The sequence below is a fragment of the Bubalus kerabau genome, chromosome 10 (genome assembly GCF_029407905.1).
Source record: "Bubalus kerabau isolate K-KA32 ecotype Philippines breed swamp buffalo chromosome 10, PCC_UOA_SB_1v2, whole genome shotgun sequence".
NCBI classification, from domain to species: domain Eukaryota; kingdom Metazoa; phylum Chordata; class Mammalia; order Artiodactyla; family Bovidae; genus Bubalus; species Bubalus kerabau.
The window spans coordinates 101,892,255-101,910,665 of NC_073633.1; the positions used below are offsets into that span (position 1 = coordinate 101,892,255).

At 40.6% G+C, this 18,411-nt stretch overlaps 1 long non-coding RNA gene across 1 annotated transcript in view; it reads left to right on the forward strand.

Moving 5' to 3' along the window:
• Positions 1–3,233: 3,233 nt before the first annotated feature.
• LOC129620696 (uncharacterized) overlaps positions 3,234–18,411 on the forward strand; it is a 57,051-nt gene continuing 41,873 nt past the window's right edge. Inside the window, exons 1-2 of the long non-coding RNA XR_008698674.1 lie at positions 3,234–3,277; positions 13,957–14,104. This is a non-coding gene — a long non-coding RNA (uncharacterized LOC129620696). The remainder of the gene's footprint in view (positions 3,278–13,956; positions 14,105–18,411) is intronic.

Genomic DNA, 18,411 nt, shown 5'->3' on the forward strand with positions numbered 1-18,411 from the left:
AGGGAGTGGAGCTATTAGCTTAGAGAGGATGCAGAAATCATCTCTCCATGTAAAGCATTGTGCACTTAGTAAGAGCTTCTTTGGAAGGTAAGGGATTACAAGCAAGAATTGTAAATACCTATTTGCAACAGTACAATATTATGCCATTATGAACATCTCAGTTGTATAACTAGGCTCGCGTGTGTGTGTGCTCAACTGCTTCAGTAATGTCCAACACTTTGCAACTCTACGGACTGTAGCCCAGCAGGCTCTTCAGTCCATGAGATTCTTCAGGCAAGAATACTGGAGTGAGTTGCCTGCCCTCCTCCAAGGAGTCTTCCCAATCCAGGGATCAAACTAGCATCTCCTGCCTTGCAGGTGGATTCTTTACTGAGCCACCTAGTAAGCCATTTATAGCAAGGTTATTTATCCTCAAATTCACTTTCTAGCCAATAAAGTAAGGGTAAAATAATTTTAGCTTTGAGGGGTTTTGTATGAAACAGAACAACAAAACAAAATAAAAATAATTCACCAAATCAATAATTGTCTCTCAAATTATTTTCTACCAACTTTCTTCAGTTGAATTTTAACAAAAAATGTTACTCTATTATATAATATATTTATAAATTCTATTTCTAATTGGACTAATAGTCCTTTCTCTTTGATATTTTCAATAATACTAAATTAGTATAGAATCTAAATGTTTGGAATTAATACAATCTATACATATTGAGAAATTTGAATTTTCATGAATCATTGAATCATTTAACAATTACTGAATATATATTAAGTGCTTGGTATTGAAATTTGCAGAGATAAGATCTGTTCCTATCCTCATGTGGTAGGAAAAAGATACTAAATAATTTACAAGAGAATAAAAGATTCATATTGAAGTATAAATAAAGAAACATTCAAATAATTACAATGGGTTGGAATAGCAGAGAAGCATTTCCAAAAGAGATGATGTTTGAGCTGAATTCTAAAGGAAGAATAGAATTTTTCTACATGATAATGTTTGGAAGATTATTTCAGGTAAAGGATTAAGACATGGTTTTCTGAAAAAGAATGACTTATAGAAGGAACCAAAAGTGGTTAATATGGCTTATAATGAATGGACATGTAATGACAGATGAGATTCAAATAGTAATTAGTGACCAGGCTGTGAGGGGCTTAAAATGTCAAACTGATGAATTTAAATTTTATTCAATAGACAAGGAGAAATAATTGATGGATTTTTAAGTAGGGGTTATCAGCTGTGTTTTATATCACTTTTAGAAGGAAACATAAAACTTTGGTTGTTAAGTGATGACTAGCTTGTAGGAGTGAGAAATAACACAAGGGGAAATGTCAGGAGGCAAGCGTGGTCCTTCAGATGAATGATGCTGGAAGGCCAGTCATTCTAGACGTAAGGAACACAAAGGCCACAAAAGTCCCACCAGAAGAGCTGCTATTCTCGTAGTTCACCCCGAAGTCAGAACCTGAGGCAAAGAACTACATTTTCCTAGGAAACTTATATTCTCATCTTCACATTCCAGCAATGCTGCAGGACTTATACTGCCCAGGCTCACGCTAGCAGCAAAGGGGCCAGCTAGATCAAGAATCTTTAAAATCACTAAACAGCTTAGATCAACAGTTCTCACATGGTAGCAGGTATCAGAACCACCTAGAGGGGCTATCATAACACAAGTTGCTTGACTACACCCCCAGAATTTCTGACTCAGTAGATCTGGGGTAGAGTCTGGTGCTGCATCTTATTTTTTTTTAATATAAATTTATTTATTTTAATTGGAGGCTAATTACAGTATTGTATTGGATTTGCCATACATCAACATGAATCCGCCATGGGTGTACACGTGTTCCCCACCCTGAACCCGCCTCCCACCCCTCCCTGTACCATCCCTCTGGGTCCTCCCAGTGCACCAGCCCCAGGCAAATGCCCAGGCGAAGCAGATGCTCCTAGTCCTGAGAACAAGAACATACTGAGAACGACTGGTAGACAAAATTGTGGAGAATGGGAAGCTATGAATTGAAGAAAAAAGCATACACTTCAACAAAAATGTAGGGATATGTTAGAAGAACATTCCTTACAGACTTCTTAATAGAAGAACCAAAAGATGAAATAGCATAAATATCCAAAGTTAGAGGCCTAACTCATGAAATAGCATGTCCATGGCTGCATAGTCATCGAAAACAATGTTGTAGAATAATAGTTAAAGAAACGGCACATTGGTAGAGTGTAAATTAGAATTGAAACTATAATTCCTTTGAAAAAATGTATCTCTGCTTGTACATATACATATGAAATCATGCATAGAACAAAAGGCTAGAAAGATAATGCCCCCCATGTTAGCAGTGGTCATCTCTGAGTGATAAAACATATGACATATATTTATCTTCCTTAGGTTTGATGCATATCTTCCTAGCATGTTAATAAGTACAACTAACTTTAGACTCACAAAAGTATTTTTAATATTGATATGGGTATGCATTTGCATAGATATAAAAACGAAGGAAATCAAAGGCAAACACCTGCCCTCACAATCACTAAACTCAGGGGAAATAGAAGTCATTCTGATAGATCAGATTTTGCCTCAAAGGAGTGACTGGGTGAGCTTGCCCTTTGCCGCTTTAAGGACACAGAAAGACCTGAGACAAAATGGAACCCATTTGGGATGAACTCACCTTCTATCTAGACAGCAGAATGAAATCCCCAGGAACAACCTTTGGCAAGACAGTTAGAACCAACACTAAGGGTGGGTAGCTTAGATTCATGTCCAGAGGAAATGGAAACAGTTCAGGAAGGGACTAAAGCCACAAGAAATAGGAAACCAGAATCCTTGAAGGAAAAGAGACAGTCATGGGAGAGAGAGAGAAAAGGGCAAGCCACGAAGTCCTGGGGGAGAATTAAGGTCCTTGTGGCACTTCAAATTGTGTTAGCTTGACTTTCTCACAAGATTGAATTTAGCTGCCAAAAATGAATCTACTTTCTTTTTTTTTTCTTTTTTTTCAAAATTGTATTAAATTTATTTCAACAGGCTGTCTGAGTTATTCCGTTTTGTTACAAGCTGATGAAAATCCATCATCAGCCAATGACAGACCCTCGCCTTTCCCTCACTCCAATTTAAGGTCTGAGCACAAGCAGTTGCAGCATTCATGTCAAAAGCCAGGCGTGTCGCAGCAAGTCTCCCTCTACCGAGATTAAAACCTGTTGTCTGTCTCTACAGCCCGGAGTTAACCACCAGGGAACTTGTTCTCCTGTCGCCTTTCCCAGGGAAGAACCATTCATTCCATCAGAGAGGTATGTCAATGACCCTGAAGGCAGACACACTCTGGCTCTGATCTCACCTGTCCCCACAGGCTAATCAGAACCAGACTTGATCTGAACTTGACCTAAAGGTCTCAGGGAAGGGTGATGGTGGCCTGTGATCCATTACCTGAACTGTGCCTTTCCTTGTATGCAGTGGAGACTTGGGGAGGGATCATTTCCAGAAGTGTACACCCTTCACCTCCCTGCCACGGGCACCATATGGCATTCGCAGTCTGCTCTACCAGAATCTATAAGAAAACACAGTACTTGGCACTTACCTTGGAAAACCTTGGGTGTGTTGAAATGCAGATAATCTATGCCCACGGAATCAAGTCTCTGGAAGGAGGACCAGGCAATCTGGAAACTGGGAAGACTTCTCAAGTGATTATGATGCAATTAAATTTTAAATACCATTGACAAAATGACAAAGAATTTGAGTGTCCAGTTGAGACAGCTCTGCAATTTGCTTGTTTTCAGAGTTTGGAAAAAATTACTCTCTCAGAACCTCAGTTTAATCATCTATAAAATCAGGGCCATAATACCTGAACTCCTACAACAATTGTGAAATTCAACTCTCTCTCTCTTTTTCAAACCCACAGCAAATCAATAAGCATCAGTAATTATTATTTATTGTGATAATAATAACACTATGTATATAACAGTTTGGTGAAGACATGAGATAGGTTTTGGAGTCAAACTGAATTCAAATTGCAAATTTAATATCTGTGCCTTTCAACAGGGTTCGGGACTATTCCTTTTAAGAAAAATGCATTGATTGAGTGCCTAATGTGTGACAGGTACTGTTCTAAGCCCTGGACAGATAGTGATGAATGGGATGTGACGTGAAAGTTGGTCAATCGTGTTGACTTTTTGCAACCCCATGGACTGCATGGACTGTATGGGATTCTCCAGGCCAGAGTACTGGAGTGGGTAGCCTTTCCCTTCTTCAGGAGATCTTCCCAACCCAAGGATCAAACCCTGGTCTCCTGCTTGGCAGGCAGATTCTTTGCTAGCTGAGCCACAAGGTAAGCCCAAGAATACTGGAGTGCGTAGGCTATCCTTTCTCCAGTGGATCTTCCCAACCCAGGAATCTAACCAGGGTCTACTGCATTGCAGGTGGATTCTTTAGCAACTGAGCTATCAGGGAAGCCCTGATGAATGGGAAAAATAAGATGTTTACTTAATCTCTTAATCCCGGCTAGTTAAGAAACAAGCAACTCTCAAAACACACACAGACACACACAGATATTGAAAAGCCTAAGGAGATAATAAAGCAGATAATTTACTAGAAGGCACTATAACTAGATGGGAGATAACTTTGGGTAAAGTAGCCCGGAACATTCCCTAATGGCTCAGAGGTTAAAGCGTCTGCCTGCAATGTGGGAGACCTGGGTTCGATCCCTGGGTCGTGAAGATCCCCTGAAAAAGGAAATGGCAACCCACTCCAGTATTCTTGCCTGGAGAATCCCATGGACGGAGGAGCCTGGTGGGCTACCGTCCACAGGGTCGCAAAGAGTCAGACACAGCTGAGCGACTTCACTTTCACTTTCTAAGTAGCCCAGAACATTCCCTAAAGATGTCACATTGGGGGAGATCTCCAATGATAAGGAGGAAGTGGCTACATGACCACATGGAAGGAAGTCTTTTTACATACTCTCAACACAGCTTATCACCAGTGACCTTAATCCCGACCACTTGGTGAGTTTCTCCACCTTGCCAGGTTTCTACTGTGGAAAGTTCCTGTATGCCCCCATTCGTATTCTGTGCAAGTGCATGACTAGGTTCGGCCCACGTTCCTCTCATAATTTTATCCTAGAAGAAATCTCACTCAAACGACAAACAGGCAAGAACAGTCCAACAAGAAAAGGGGTGAATGTAAACCTGGAGAAAAAAGTCTCCCATCCTGATTTATACTTTGGATGCTCTGAAATTTGCCTAACATAAGCATCTTGACTTCATTATCATCATAAAACCTCAGACAAGCTATTTCCTGACCTTATTGAGGCTTGCTAAAGTGGAAATCCTTGTCACTCTTAAGGCTGCTTTATTTCTGCCCATGATTCCCCTGAAATAAGATGTTTCTCCCACACAGCTGAGCACTTACTCAGGATGTAGTCGGACATACCACAAGTCTGGTCTTTCCCACAGGGGCATGGCCCCCCAGATGAGACATCCAGATGTCACTTGCACGCATGGCCGAAGCCAGGTGAGACAGGCACAGTTAAGAAACGATGAGTAAAATTCACACCAAGCAAAATCTAACCCTGAATGTGCTTCTACATGTTCTCTCATAGTCCCAACCCAGCCCTGTAATTTTGCAAAATTTTGAATAGCTTTCCCCCTAATTACTGAATTATGTTTTAAAAGTAGTAGATTAATGGTTCTCAAGCTTTATTTCCTGGAAGGACTAGTTAAAGCATAGATTCCAGAGCTTCAGATTCGCTCATTCTGGGGTGCACTGCAAGAAATTACATTTCCAGCAAGTTCCCACCGAAGTGGGTGCTGCTGTTTCAAGAATTATAATATAAGCACTAAGATGAGCACTGTCCTAGATAAACAATTTGGTTCTAAGCCTTTTTATTTAAAAAAAGAAAAGAAAATTCTGGTTTTGGCATTTTCATGAGTTTAACTTTTCAGAGGCTATAGTTTTCTTAAAAGACACATGTGACTGGATGGTGTTGGGAAACAGGAGTCGGGGAAAGGCAGGGGCTGGTCTCAGTTTAAGACAAGTCTCAGGGCTGACCCAGGATCTGACTTTATTGGGAAGGGGCCCCAGGTGGAGAGCAGTAGGGTCAGGGAACCCAGCAGGACTGCTTTGCCATGTGGCTCACAGTCTTGAGCTTTGTGGTGTTGGGATTTGTTTCTGGGTTTTCTCGGGCCGATCACTCGGACTCAAGCTCCTTCCTGACGGTGCACACGTTGCTCAGCCAAGATGTCAGCGAGAAGGATTCTGGGAGGTGATCAGACATGTAGCGTCCCCTTCTGACCTTTCCCAAACTCTTCTGGTTGGTGGTGGCTTGTTAGTTCCGTGTTCCTTACCAGAGCCTCCTGTTGTGAAAAAACTTGCACAAATGATTACTTGGGTGCCTGGCCAGGGTGATCGGTTTCAGTCAATGGACTTTCTCTAACCCAAAGGAGTCATTGTGACCTCTGCCCACTTCTTCAGTGAGAGGAGTCCTCTCTATACCCAGAGGAGAGGAGCATCTTTATCTCTAAAGACAAAGACACAAGAAGAGTCCAAACAGACCATGTACATTTCCCCCGGTTTACCACAATGACCTCTACCCTTTATCCTGTCTTATTCCTCCCAAATCTGCACCCTTTGTCAAGCTCAGCATGAGTACCCAGGTCTGTTTCTTTGGGTTTTTCTTTAATGGAAACCCCCATATCACACAAAACATGCATCAGATAAATTTCTGTGCCTTTCCGTTGTTAATCTGTCTCATTTTAATTTTCAGATGCAAACTAAGTACCCTCAGAGGATGGAGGGAAATGTTTCCTTCCCAACTGTTACAAATGCTTTGCAGTACCAATGGTCTCTCTGCTCCATCCTGTTTCCTCCACTCTTCCAAGTGTGTGGCTCTCCAGAGTATCCTCCAGTATAGCTTTCTGTGTGGAGATGCAGGCTTCAGTCCAGGGATGAAGGCTGATCAGCACTTGAATCGGTGGTGACAGCTTCATGTGTGCTTGTTGGTTGGCGTTTAAGGTTGTGCAAACAGACCCTGAATTCCTGCAACCCTAACAGGAAGCAACAGATTTTAATCAAGTATTAAGAAACTCCCGTTTAAAGATCATCCTACTCTGGCTCAACATAGACTAAAGTCAGAATTCTTAGGTGATGGTATTATTTTTACACATATTATATCTCCTGATTAAAAAAAAAAAAATGAGTGTGTGCATGTGTGTGCTCAGTGATTTCCAACTCTTTGCGACTCCATGGACTGTAGCCTGCCAGGTTCCTCTGACCATGAGATTATCCAGGCAAGAATACCAGAATGGGTTGCCATTTCTCTCTCCAGGAGATCTTCCTGACCCAGGTATCCAACCCATGTCTCCTGTGTCTCCTGCTTCGGCAGGCAGGTTCTTTACTACTGAGCCACCTGGGAAGCCCCCCAAAAGAAAATACATGTTGTATATTTCTATAAACCTCTTCTGTCCACTGCTGGCTTCACTCCGTATAATGACTGAGAAGTTTACTCATCTGCTTTAATTTAAAATAGAGAGTTGATGAGAAACGTTTAAATAACACAGTAGGCAAACTGATTGATTTTTTAAAATAAGAAAAATATTTTCAAGTTCTGAATAACTTTTGGTGTGTAAATACGCCCCCCTTCGTCCAGCAAATATATTTAACTATTCATTTGGATGAAGAATTTTATGTGTTTTAATTGCAGTCATATTTATAATTTGCTTCCCAAAGATTTTTTTGCCGATTAAAAAAGAAGCTGTTTTATATGCCAGCCAATGTGACTGTGTGTGACCACAAATCTCCCCCTTAAGGAGCTGCCTCCGCTGTTCTTTCTTCTTTCTCATTTTTACCCTGAAAGCAAGTGCCACATCTGTCACTGCGCAGCCACAGTCGGCTGTGCTAATTAAACCTTATAAATTACATCCCTGTGCCATCGCCTCTCTCCTGTGAGGCAATCATATTTGTTTGTTATGCTGCAGGGCAGTAGGGTTAAAGAGGGCCACCGATTTTGCATAAACACAGACCTAAATGTTTGAAGGCCAGAGAGCATGTACCGCAAGTCTTTGCATTCCCCACTGTGTTTTTCCATAACTGGGAGAACGTGTGCCTCAATACTTGTTGAACGATCTGAATCGTCAAGGGAAGGATCTTTGTACACACTGGATAGCGCAGTTTAGGGAGCAAAAGAGGTCTGCTGTAAGAGCACAGGAAACATGTAACCACTGACAACTTGGGGAAGAAAGATTTGATCACACATTTTTCGCATTGCCGCCAACATGGCACTGCACTGTGGACCTTCCTTCAGCACTTTGCTTACTTTGCTTTAAGTTGAGAAACAGTCATTTAACTGAGGCAAGAGCCCCGTGCATGGTTAGTAGTCGAGACCAGTTAGTGCATTTCCTCTCCAACTGAACACATCCGAAGCACAGAAAGTCCATTGTTTGGCAAACCATTGGTCAGGGGATGATAGTCTTTAAGATGCAGGGACCTGAACTATATTTAGCTATCTTTTCTAACCTATTCTGACCAGCCAACCAACCATACATAGACTGATATATTTTTACCAAGCATTCATATTAACCTCCTGAATGTTATCGAATAGTAATCCTTAGAGGCACTGCAAATGACCAATTGAGTCTTAAAGGTTGACATGGTTGAAAAAGTAAATAACTCTCCTTTTAGCGCCAATAAGTATGATAAACCTGTTCTTGCACAGAGAATACTGAGCTTTGTTTCCCAAATTGCTTTCAATGTAACACGTGCTTAGAAAGACAATGGAAGACAAATATTGAACCTTAAAAAATATCAAATTTTTATTATAAAATTTTTAAGTGATTTTTAAGTGATTGCTAAAAAGTGATATTCCGTGGCCTAAGATTGTTGTTGTGTCTGACTCTTTTGTGACCCCACTGACTGTAGACTGCAGGCTCCTCTGTCCATGGGATTTCCCAGGCAAAAAATACTGGGTGGTTTGTCATTCCTTCTCCAGGGGATCTTCCTGACTCAGGGATCAAACCTGCATCTCTCCTGCCTTGGCAGATGGGTTCTTTACCATTGAACCACCAGGGAAGCCCTGCGGTTGTGATACACACAGGATAAACATAAGTGTAAGTACTCCAATTAGACTTTTGCTAGAACTGAAAGGGAGAAAAGGCTTGCAGCACTTGTACTAACCAAATCCAGGCAAAACTGTACCGATAATTGGTCAAAATGTGAAGGTTCAGAGAGTTTGCCTGCTTCCATTTGGATTTAATTTTAATTTATTTGAAAATCAACTCTTTTCCCTGCTCAGATATTTTTCTATGCTTGTTAAGTTAATCTTTTAAGAAAGGATTAACAGATGTTGATAGAAGTATTCCATCAAGGCTAATTTTGAAACACTATCTATCATATTTGACAAGATTCATATCAGTTGAAGTCCTCTATCAAATCTTCAAATCTAGTGATAATAAGTTACAAAAGCCACCAGAATAACCCACTTGATTTAGCAAATTCTTCATTATGCCACAGCACATTTTTAAAAGTTCATGCAGTGTAGTAGAATCTGTTCTGACCTGGGCTAAGAACTAGTTACAGAAACAGAGGTGAATCACTCGAGCTCTTTCGAAGCCTCTACAACTTCATTGAAAAATTGGGAAGGATAAGAGCTACTCTAAGTCCATTGGCTTATTTTAAGAAATTGATAGATGAGAATACTTGAAACATTGGATGAGATTTGTGAAACTATGCAAGTTTTTGATAATCTAATATAGTTTTCTGTAACACTATAAAACTAGAGAATTTTTATCATCTATGAAAACATACATTTTGTAAATTTTTACTCTATTTCTTACATACATAAAATTTCCTTGCAATCATACTTCTCTGTTTAAACATCAAGCATCCGTGATGCTCTTGATAATTCAGTGTAAATGAGGCAATAAGACTTGGCTTCATGAAACCTGAATTAGTGAAATTGCCCTTTATTGCAGAAACCATGTAAAGCTTGATGCTTTAAATATTGTAAACATCCTGATGACTTTGAAATATATAACATTGAATCTATTTACCCCTCCAAATAAAAGCATCAATACATTGTTTTCACAATGCTCACACTCACACCAAAGTGCAAATGTCCATGGAATTTTACGTACTTTTTTGCAACTTCCTGTGTGTCTATGATTACTTCCCAATAGAAAGTTTAGAAACAGAACAAAAACAAAAGCAAAAACTCAAGTGCTTAAAAGAGTATACCATCTTGAAATAAAGATCAGTATAAACTGGTGAAAATTTTAAATTATTTAATATTTTAATGAGGTACAATTATATTGGGGCATCCCAGGTGGCTCAACAGTAAAGAATTCACATACCATGCAGGAGATGAAGGTTCGATTTCTAGGTTGGAAAGATCCTGTGAAGAAGAAAGTGGCAATCCACTCCAGTATTTTTGCCTGGGAAATCCCATGGACAAAGGAGCCTGGTAGGCTGCAGCCATGAAATTAAAAGATGGTTACTCCTTGGAAGGAAAGTTATGACCAACATAGATAGCATATTCAAAAGCAGAGACATTACTTTACCAACAAAGGTCCACCTAGTCAAGGCTATGGTTTTTCCAGTAGTCATGTATGGATGTGAGAGTTGGACTGTGAAGAAAGCTGAGTGCCAAAGAATTAATGCCTTTGAACTGTGGTGTTGGAGAAGACTCTTGAGAGTCCCTTGGACTGCAAGGAGATTCAACCAGTCCACTCTAAAGGAGATCAGTCCTGAGTATTCTTTGGAAGGAATGATGCCAAAGCTGAAACTCCAGTACTTTCGCCACCTCATGCGAAGAGTTGACTCATTGGAAAAGACCCTGATGCTGGGAGGGATTGGGGGCAGGAGGAGAAGGGGACGACAGAGGATGAGATGGCTGGATGGCATCACCGACTCAATGGATGTGAGTCTGAGTGAACTCCGGGAGTTGGTGATGGACAGGGAGGCCGGGCGTGCTGCGATTCATGGGGTCGCAAAGAGTCGTACACGACTGAGCGACTGAACTGAACTGAACTGAACTGAGGCTGGAGTCCATGGGGTCACAAAAGAGTCAGATATCACTTAGCTACTAAACAACAACAACAATGACAATATTGAAAAATGTCCTAAGTTGAAGACTTTTGGAACTTATTTCAATTAGAATTCAAGAATGATGACATAATTACCAGGTTATGCACTGATGCTTCCAAGAATGAGGTGTCAGATTAAGGCCTTCTGTCTTATGGAATATAAACTTTTAAAAGGAGTGGTTCATATTTGTCTTATTTAGTTCTCAAAAGTTTCATTTTGATTAATTCCTGAACTTTGGAGTCAAGAGACAAAGAAATACTCTTGTTCCTCTTGCTCTTTAGTTACTTTTTTTTTTTTTTGTAGGCTTAGTATGCCTATTCCCTTAGTTGTATCCTCTTGACTGATAGTAATGAGGGTGAAAAGTGGTTCCTATATTCTTTATGATTCACTGTGGTCCTTGAGATACTGGAGAATAGAATAAAGCCTTAGTTTGTTTTGGCACAATTCCTAGTGGAAAAGAACACTAAATGCAACTCTTCCTAATTTTTTCAGTTTAGTATGAAAAACAGAACACTAAATACCCAGTACTCACTCATTCCAAAGACGATGTTAGCCCATCTGGGCATAGGATCGAGTTGCTATTATTGTTATTATTATCATTGTTGTTAATAGGTTGTCACCCTTTTAATAGATCATTAAAATCTGTTTTTGCAACCGTTTGCTCACCTTCCATCCTAAAAATATTAAAAAGGATGGCGAGAGCCGGAAAATCCAGAGAATAACTACACTGGGGCAAGTTGAAATTCATACACGACAAGGCTTAAGGGGTATGTTTTTCATAAACCAGAAATTGCACAGATGAACGCAGACTAAGGACTGCCAGAGAAGTGATACTCAAAACTGGCTAGCCAGAAAATCCCTCCCATGTCATAATAACTCCAAGAAAATGCCTCTAGAGTTCTATCAATAACCACAAAAGAGGGTGTCATACACTGACACTATCAGCTCTGTACCAATCACATAAGATATCTCCTTCTCCCATCTGTATTTATCCTCTGCCTAAGTTCAAGCTGGTTTTAGAAAAGGCAGAGGAACCAGAGATCAAATTGCCAACATCTGCTGGATCATCGAAAAAGCAAGAGAGTTCCAGGAAAAACATCTATTTCTGCATTATTGACTATGTGGATCACAAAAAACTGGAAAATTCTGAAAGAGATGGGAATACCAGACCACCTGACCTGCCTCTTGAGAAACCTGTATGCAGGTCAGGAAGCAATAGTTAACTCTACATGGAACAGCAGACCGGTTCCAAATAGGAAAAGGAGTACGTCAAGGCTGTATATTGTCACCCTGTTTATTTAACTTCTATGCAGAGTACATCATGAGAAACTTTGGGCTGGATGAAGCACAAGCTGGAATCAAGATTGCCGGGAGAAATATCAATAACCTCAGATATGCAGATGACACCACCCTTATGGCAGAAAGTGAAGAAGAACTAAAGAGCCTCTTGATGAAAGTAAAAGAGAAGAGTGAAAAAGTTCCTTAAAGCTCAACATTCAGAAAACTAAGATCATGGCATCTGGTCTCATCACTTTATGGCAAATAGATGGGGAAAGAGTGGAAACAGTGGCTGACTTTATTTTGGGGGGCTCCAAAATCACTGCAGATGGTGATTGCAGCCATGAAATTAAAAGACACTTGCTCCTTGGAAGGAAAGTTATGACCAACCTAGATAACGTATTAAAAAGTAGAGACATTACTTTGCCAACAAATGTCCATCTAGTCAAGGCTATGGTTTTTTCAAGTAGTCATGTATGGATGTGAGAAATGTACTATAAAGAAAGCTGAGTGCAGAAGAATAGATGCTTTTGAACAGTGGTGTTGGAGAAGACTCTTGAGAGCCCCTTGGATCCAACCAGTCCATCCATAAGGAGATCAGTCCTGGGTGCTCATTGGAAGGACTGATGTTGAAGCTGAAACTCCACTACTTTGGCCACCTGATGCGAAGAGCTGACTCATTTGAAAAGCCCCTGATGCTGGGAAGGATTGAGGGCAGGAAGAGAAGGGGATGACAGAGGATGAGATGGTTGGATGGCATCACCAACTCGATGGACATGGATTTGGGTAAACTCTGGGGGTTGGTGATGGACAGGGAGGCCTGGTATGCTGTGGTTCATGGGGTCGCAAAGAGTCGGACATGACTGAGCAACTGAACTAAACTGAACTGAATGCTATGGGACCCAAAGGAGAGTTGAAAGTGAAAGTGTCTCAGTCGTGTCCGACTCTTTGAGACCCGTGGACTATACAGTCCATAGAATTCTCCAGGCCAGAATACTGGAATGGGTAGCCTTTTCCTTCTCCAGGAGATCTTCCCAACCCAGGGATCAAACCCAGGTCTGCTGCATTTCAGGCAGATTCTTTACCAGTGGAGCCACAGGGGAACCCCAAGAATACTGACGTGGGTCCCTATCCTTTCTTGAGCAGATCTTCCTGACTTAGGAATGAAACCGGCGTCTCCTGCATTGCAGGCAGATTCCTTACAAACTGAGCTATCAAGAAAGCCCAAAGGAGAGTGAGGGAGTGAAATAAAAGATAAAATGAGGGCAGGGAAGGGAAACCAATCACGCATGTGCATGTTGTGTACATTTCCCAGGCGCTACACACAGGCACATGGAAGGCACTGCACAGATTTGAATTGAATGCATCCTTTCTTTATCCCTTAAAAAAAAAAAAAAAAAATCTTGGCCATGAACAGGATATGTGAGATCTTAGTTCCCCAACCAAGGATCAAACCTTTATACCTTGCATTGGATGTGTGGAGTCTTAATCACTGAACCAGCAGCAAAGTCCCCTTCATGCGTTTTTTTTCTTTCAGTCTTACGTATCTGTGCTTTGCCGCTATGCAACCTTTTATCATCAATGTTATTTTTCTCATCTTGATTTTTTTTTTTTTACTTAGTGGAAAGAAACACTCTAGGGATATCACTGAGTCCTCGTGGAGTATCAGCACTTGTCCACCTGACAACCTAAACCGGATGCAGTTTCCCAAAGACTGGAAACTTCATGAGAAGACGGAGTGTCAATGGGAAGAACTGAATCAATGAACTGTGAGTTGGGAGTGGAGGTACCAGGGGAATCCAGGTGCCTGAAGCTACAAATAGACCCTGGCAGACTTGAAACCTGACTTCGTAATTAACTACATTTCAGACCTTATTATGAACAGTCTTTAACCTATTTTGGCCTCAGTTTGTACATCATCTGATGTTGTGAGACTTAAAGAGTTCATCTAAATCTACAGCATAGTTACTGTTTTGGGGTATCTTCTTTGCACCCCTGTCATCCCTGTCTTCAGTTCATGTTTTCAGAACCCACATATTAATGGTATATTACTGATGGAGAGGAGAAAATGTACATTTTGTACATTAGTATTTGTGAAGCCTAACAGATACTGAAAGCTCCTTGAGAAACGAGATGATATTTCAAAAGAATCACATCAACTTAAGGTCACACTATTCCCTGGTGGCTCAACTAGTAAAAAAAACCCTCCTCCCAATGCAGGAAATGCAAGAGATAAGAGTTTGATCCCTGGGTTGAGAAGATCCCTTGTGGAAGGAAATGGCAACCTGCTCCAGTAGTCTTTCCTGGAAAATTCTAGGAAAGGAATTTGGTGGGAGCCAGGTGGTCTGCAGCCCATGGGGTCACAAAGAGTGGAGATGACCGAACATCCATGCATGAGGGGGATTCCATGGTACATGGAAACCTTTCAGAAAGTTAGCAAAGGAACAGAAGTGTCCATAATAATCATTCTCTCTTTTTCATCTTCCCTTACTTTAGGTAGGTATTGAGGTGTTTTGGGTTTTTTTTTTTTTTTTTTTTTTTTTGGTGTGTTTTTGTTTTTGATTTCTTAATTCTTTTCTCTGGGAAAAATAATTTGACCAACAAATTCTCCTACAGATACAATAATGATGGAATTCACCATATGATCCTGCCCAGAATGCTTGAGTTCAGTTACAAAGAAAAGGTTTCCAAGACAACAGTTTCAAGTTTAAATCACATACTTTGAGCTGGGAAAAGTTACAGAAGAAGAGAGCTTTTCTTCCACCTTAAAGTCATTGGGATTGTGGTCACTTGCTTTGACCTCTGGTAAGGCCGGTCCCCAAAGACAAAAGACTTAGTGTTTTAGCTTCAAACAGGCCTCCTCCACTTAACAAATATATGCCTGAGTTAATCAATCTCAATCTCAGTTTCCTCATCTGCCAAGCCCCTATTACCTTCTTCAAGGAAATAATGAATTAAAAATAAAAGATCTTAGCCTTTCCTCACACACAGTAAATTCATGATAGATGTTAGCTGTTTTCTCAAAAACAGCAGCATTCAAAGGGCCATGGGAAGGGAGGGCCATGGGAAGGGGGGCCCAAGGGAGACTAGAACTGCATTTTCATAGAGAAAATGGGAGAAGACATCAGGCAGCCTGGAGAAAAAATCTAGGAGGGATGAGAGCCAACAATGAAACACTGCATTCCTTCACCTGAGGTCTCCCACCTCACCCACTGTCTGACCATGGCAAATGTAAGAGGATTTTGTCTGGCTCAAATAATTTGTATCTATCTGCAGGATTAACTCCAGGGAGGCCACAGTGCCACTTACCACCAGGAAAGGTGTACCCTGTGGAATCCTCAAAATTTAGGGAGATTGAACACATGGTGAGTGCACCAAACCCTTTCCCATGACCCCCTAGGAAAGAATAATTGGGCACAGGCTGTGGGCAAGCTGGATAGACTGGCAGTGCCAATGGATTCTCACAAGTTTGGCATGTACTTCACCTGGGCTCATGGATAATTTAAGGATATGTTTTTGAAAACTACTTTTCTAAAATTAAAAATATATGTATTGAAAAAAATACAGAAAGGCTTTACAAAACATAAAGGCAAGGAAGTAGCTAGATTTGGAGGTGCAAAGCCAGCAGTATCCCAGACGGCACTGTTTGTCTGGACTCTCTCTGCCCTGATTTAGTTGAGTTTCTTTCTCTGGCAGATAAAACTGCCATCCCATAGCCCTTGGGTTCCTGTCTCTACTCAGAGGCAGGCTGCTTCCAGGTTTCAATTCCAGTTTGCCAAGAGAAAGACTGGGAGACAGAGGTTCAATTTACATTTCATGTCCACTCCTATCTTCAGATTCAGAAATTTCTGTGTGTGTACAAAGCTGCCACAGACCCCACTCCATGGAAGCAGTTCTCCAAGAGAAAGAACCTTTGTGAGTTGGGCATATGAGATTCTCTATTGCAGCACTCCAAACATCACTTGGGGATGTTATGTCATATTGTAAGTATGAAGCCTTGCATTACCACTTAGAATCCACATGAAAGTCAAGCACAGGCTCAGCTATGTTCGGTCCATATTAATTTTTGCATCACTTTCCATAGGTACACAAAGTATCTAAACTACCCTACTAAATTAATTACCTGCGATGCAAGATTGTCTTGTTAAACCTGTTCAGTCTTTTGTTTTTCTTTCTGTCTCAACCAATTACTGTGCTGCAGTTATTATTTTTTACATATTAAGAAAATGATTACTTGAGAGAGCATGAAAAACAGTTTGTTTTAACTTTAAATACCTTTAAATAGGAATAAGCTATTTGATCATTTGATTTCCTGAACTAGAAGGCTCATTTTTTTATTTTAAGCTGCTTCGATTTGTATCCAAAAAGAATGAATGGTATTAATCCGTTTGTAAGAAAGTCTCTTCTCCAAAACCACTTAGACTACTTGTGTGCTCTTACTTGCAGCGTTCACAGCAAAGACAATCTCAAAGTCATTCACCTCACCCTGATGTGGTTCTGTAAATGTGCATATAGCTATTACGTTTGGAACCCAAGAGCTTGTTTTAGTGAATCAGTTTTGGTCTCTTATTTGCAATAACACCACTGCACATGGCTTTCAGGCTTTCATGTGGTTCTATGTGTGCCATTGTTGAGATTCACTGACGTTCTTTGTTCTGCCAGTTGAGTTAGAAACTACCCAAGCGAAGACTGGACAAGTTTACCCAAGATGATTCATGCTGTAGTGCAATGGTTTGAGATGGGGCAGTTTTTGTAACTTGTGAGGGCTAAGCATATTTCCAGCCATGATGGGTGCATTCCAAAGAGCACTTCATGTTTTATTCTGACAGTGACTTTTAGTGTATTAACTCAATAGTCTCAGTGGTTTGAGACCCTTCAACAGCTGTGAGAAGCTGGAGAATCCTAGAGACAGAACAGAGTATGAATGCAGCGCCACTTTAGAATGTATTTATGGGCTTTCAACTGTCACATTCTTCTCTACTTGATAACTCTAGTGTCTTTTTGTTTTTCTTCTTCCGACTTTAGGTTCTCTAGTTGGTTTCTGTCTAAGGGACAGGAAGTCTGAAATTTGAAACCCACCCGGTTCACTGTCCTTTCCCTTTCAGTGACTGTGAGAGGAAGCTAGAAATTTCAGTAACACCATGTTTCAATTATTTTTATTTTAGACCACATGGGCAGAGACTGGTCACCACTGTTTGACAGGATGTTGCTGTGTCTTCTTGGTAGGGGTCCACTGCCCTTCAAGGAGAGAGATTTGGATTCTTTTGACTCTTAAAAAAAAAATGTTAGCCACACACACAGAGAAAACACCACACAGGGATACATGTCTGGGTGAGAACTTTTGAATGAGGCAAGCTCTCCAGTTATGTTCTCTTGCTGAAGAGGGGAATATCTTATTTCATGTGAGTTTGAGAAGCTCAGTTGCCTAATATTATGAAAGATATAGATCCACAGTCCCTTATCCAATAATCCTGAGGTCAGAGGTAACCCCTAATTCAGAGCTACTCAGATCACATGTACTGCACGGGGCACAATACACCAGGTAGATCGGAGCAGAGCTAGAGCTAAACACATTCATGATTTCTTCCTAATGTGACTAATAAGGATAGCTAAAGATTAAAGCCACTCTCACATAAATTCTGCTTGGGATTTCCATAAAATTTCTTCCTTTAAGGTCAGATTTTGCCTCCACCTAGGTCAAAAAAAGCTCTTGCTGTTCCGAGTTTGTTGGATTTTGGATTTGCAAGAAAGGGATTGTGGTTCTATCTTCCTAAATTGTAGGCATACTGTAGATAGATATGATTGACTAGTTAAATGAAAGACTGACTGATTGAATAAATGAGAGAATAAATAGTCTTTTTTTATAAAGTAGAAAATAAAGAGGATAAACTATACTAAGACTTAATAGGCTGCCTAAATGTGGAAGCAAACTTTAAAGGGGAGGTTGTCCCAAATGAAGAGGCAACTTATCTCCTAGCTCATCACTGCACACTGCACTTGGGACCAGGGTATTCAGGTTTCATATTCAATTCTGTGCATCTTCGATTTACTCCCATCACCAGTCTTCCTAAGCTTT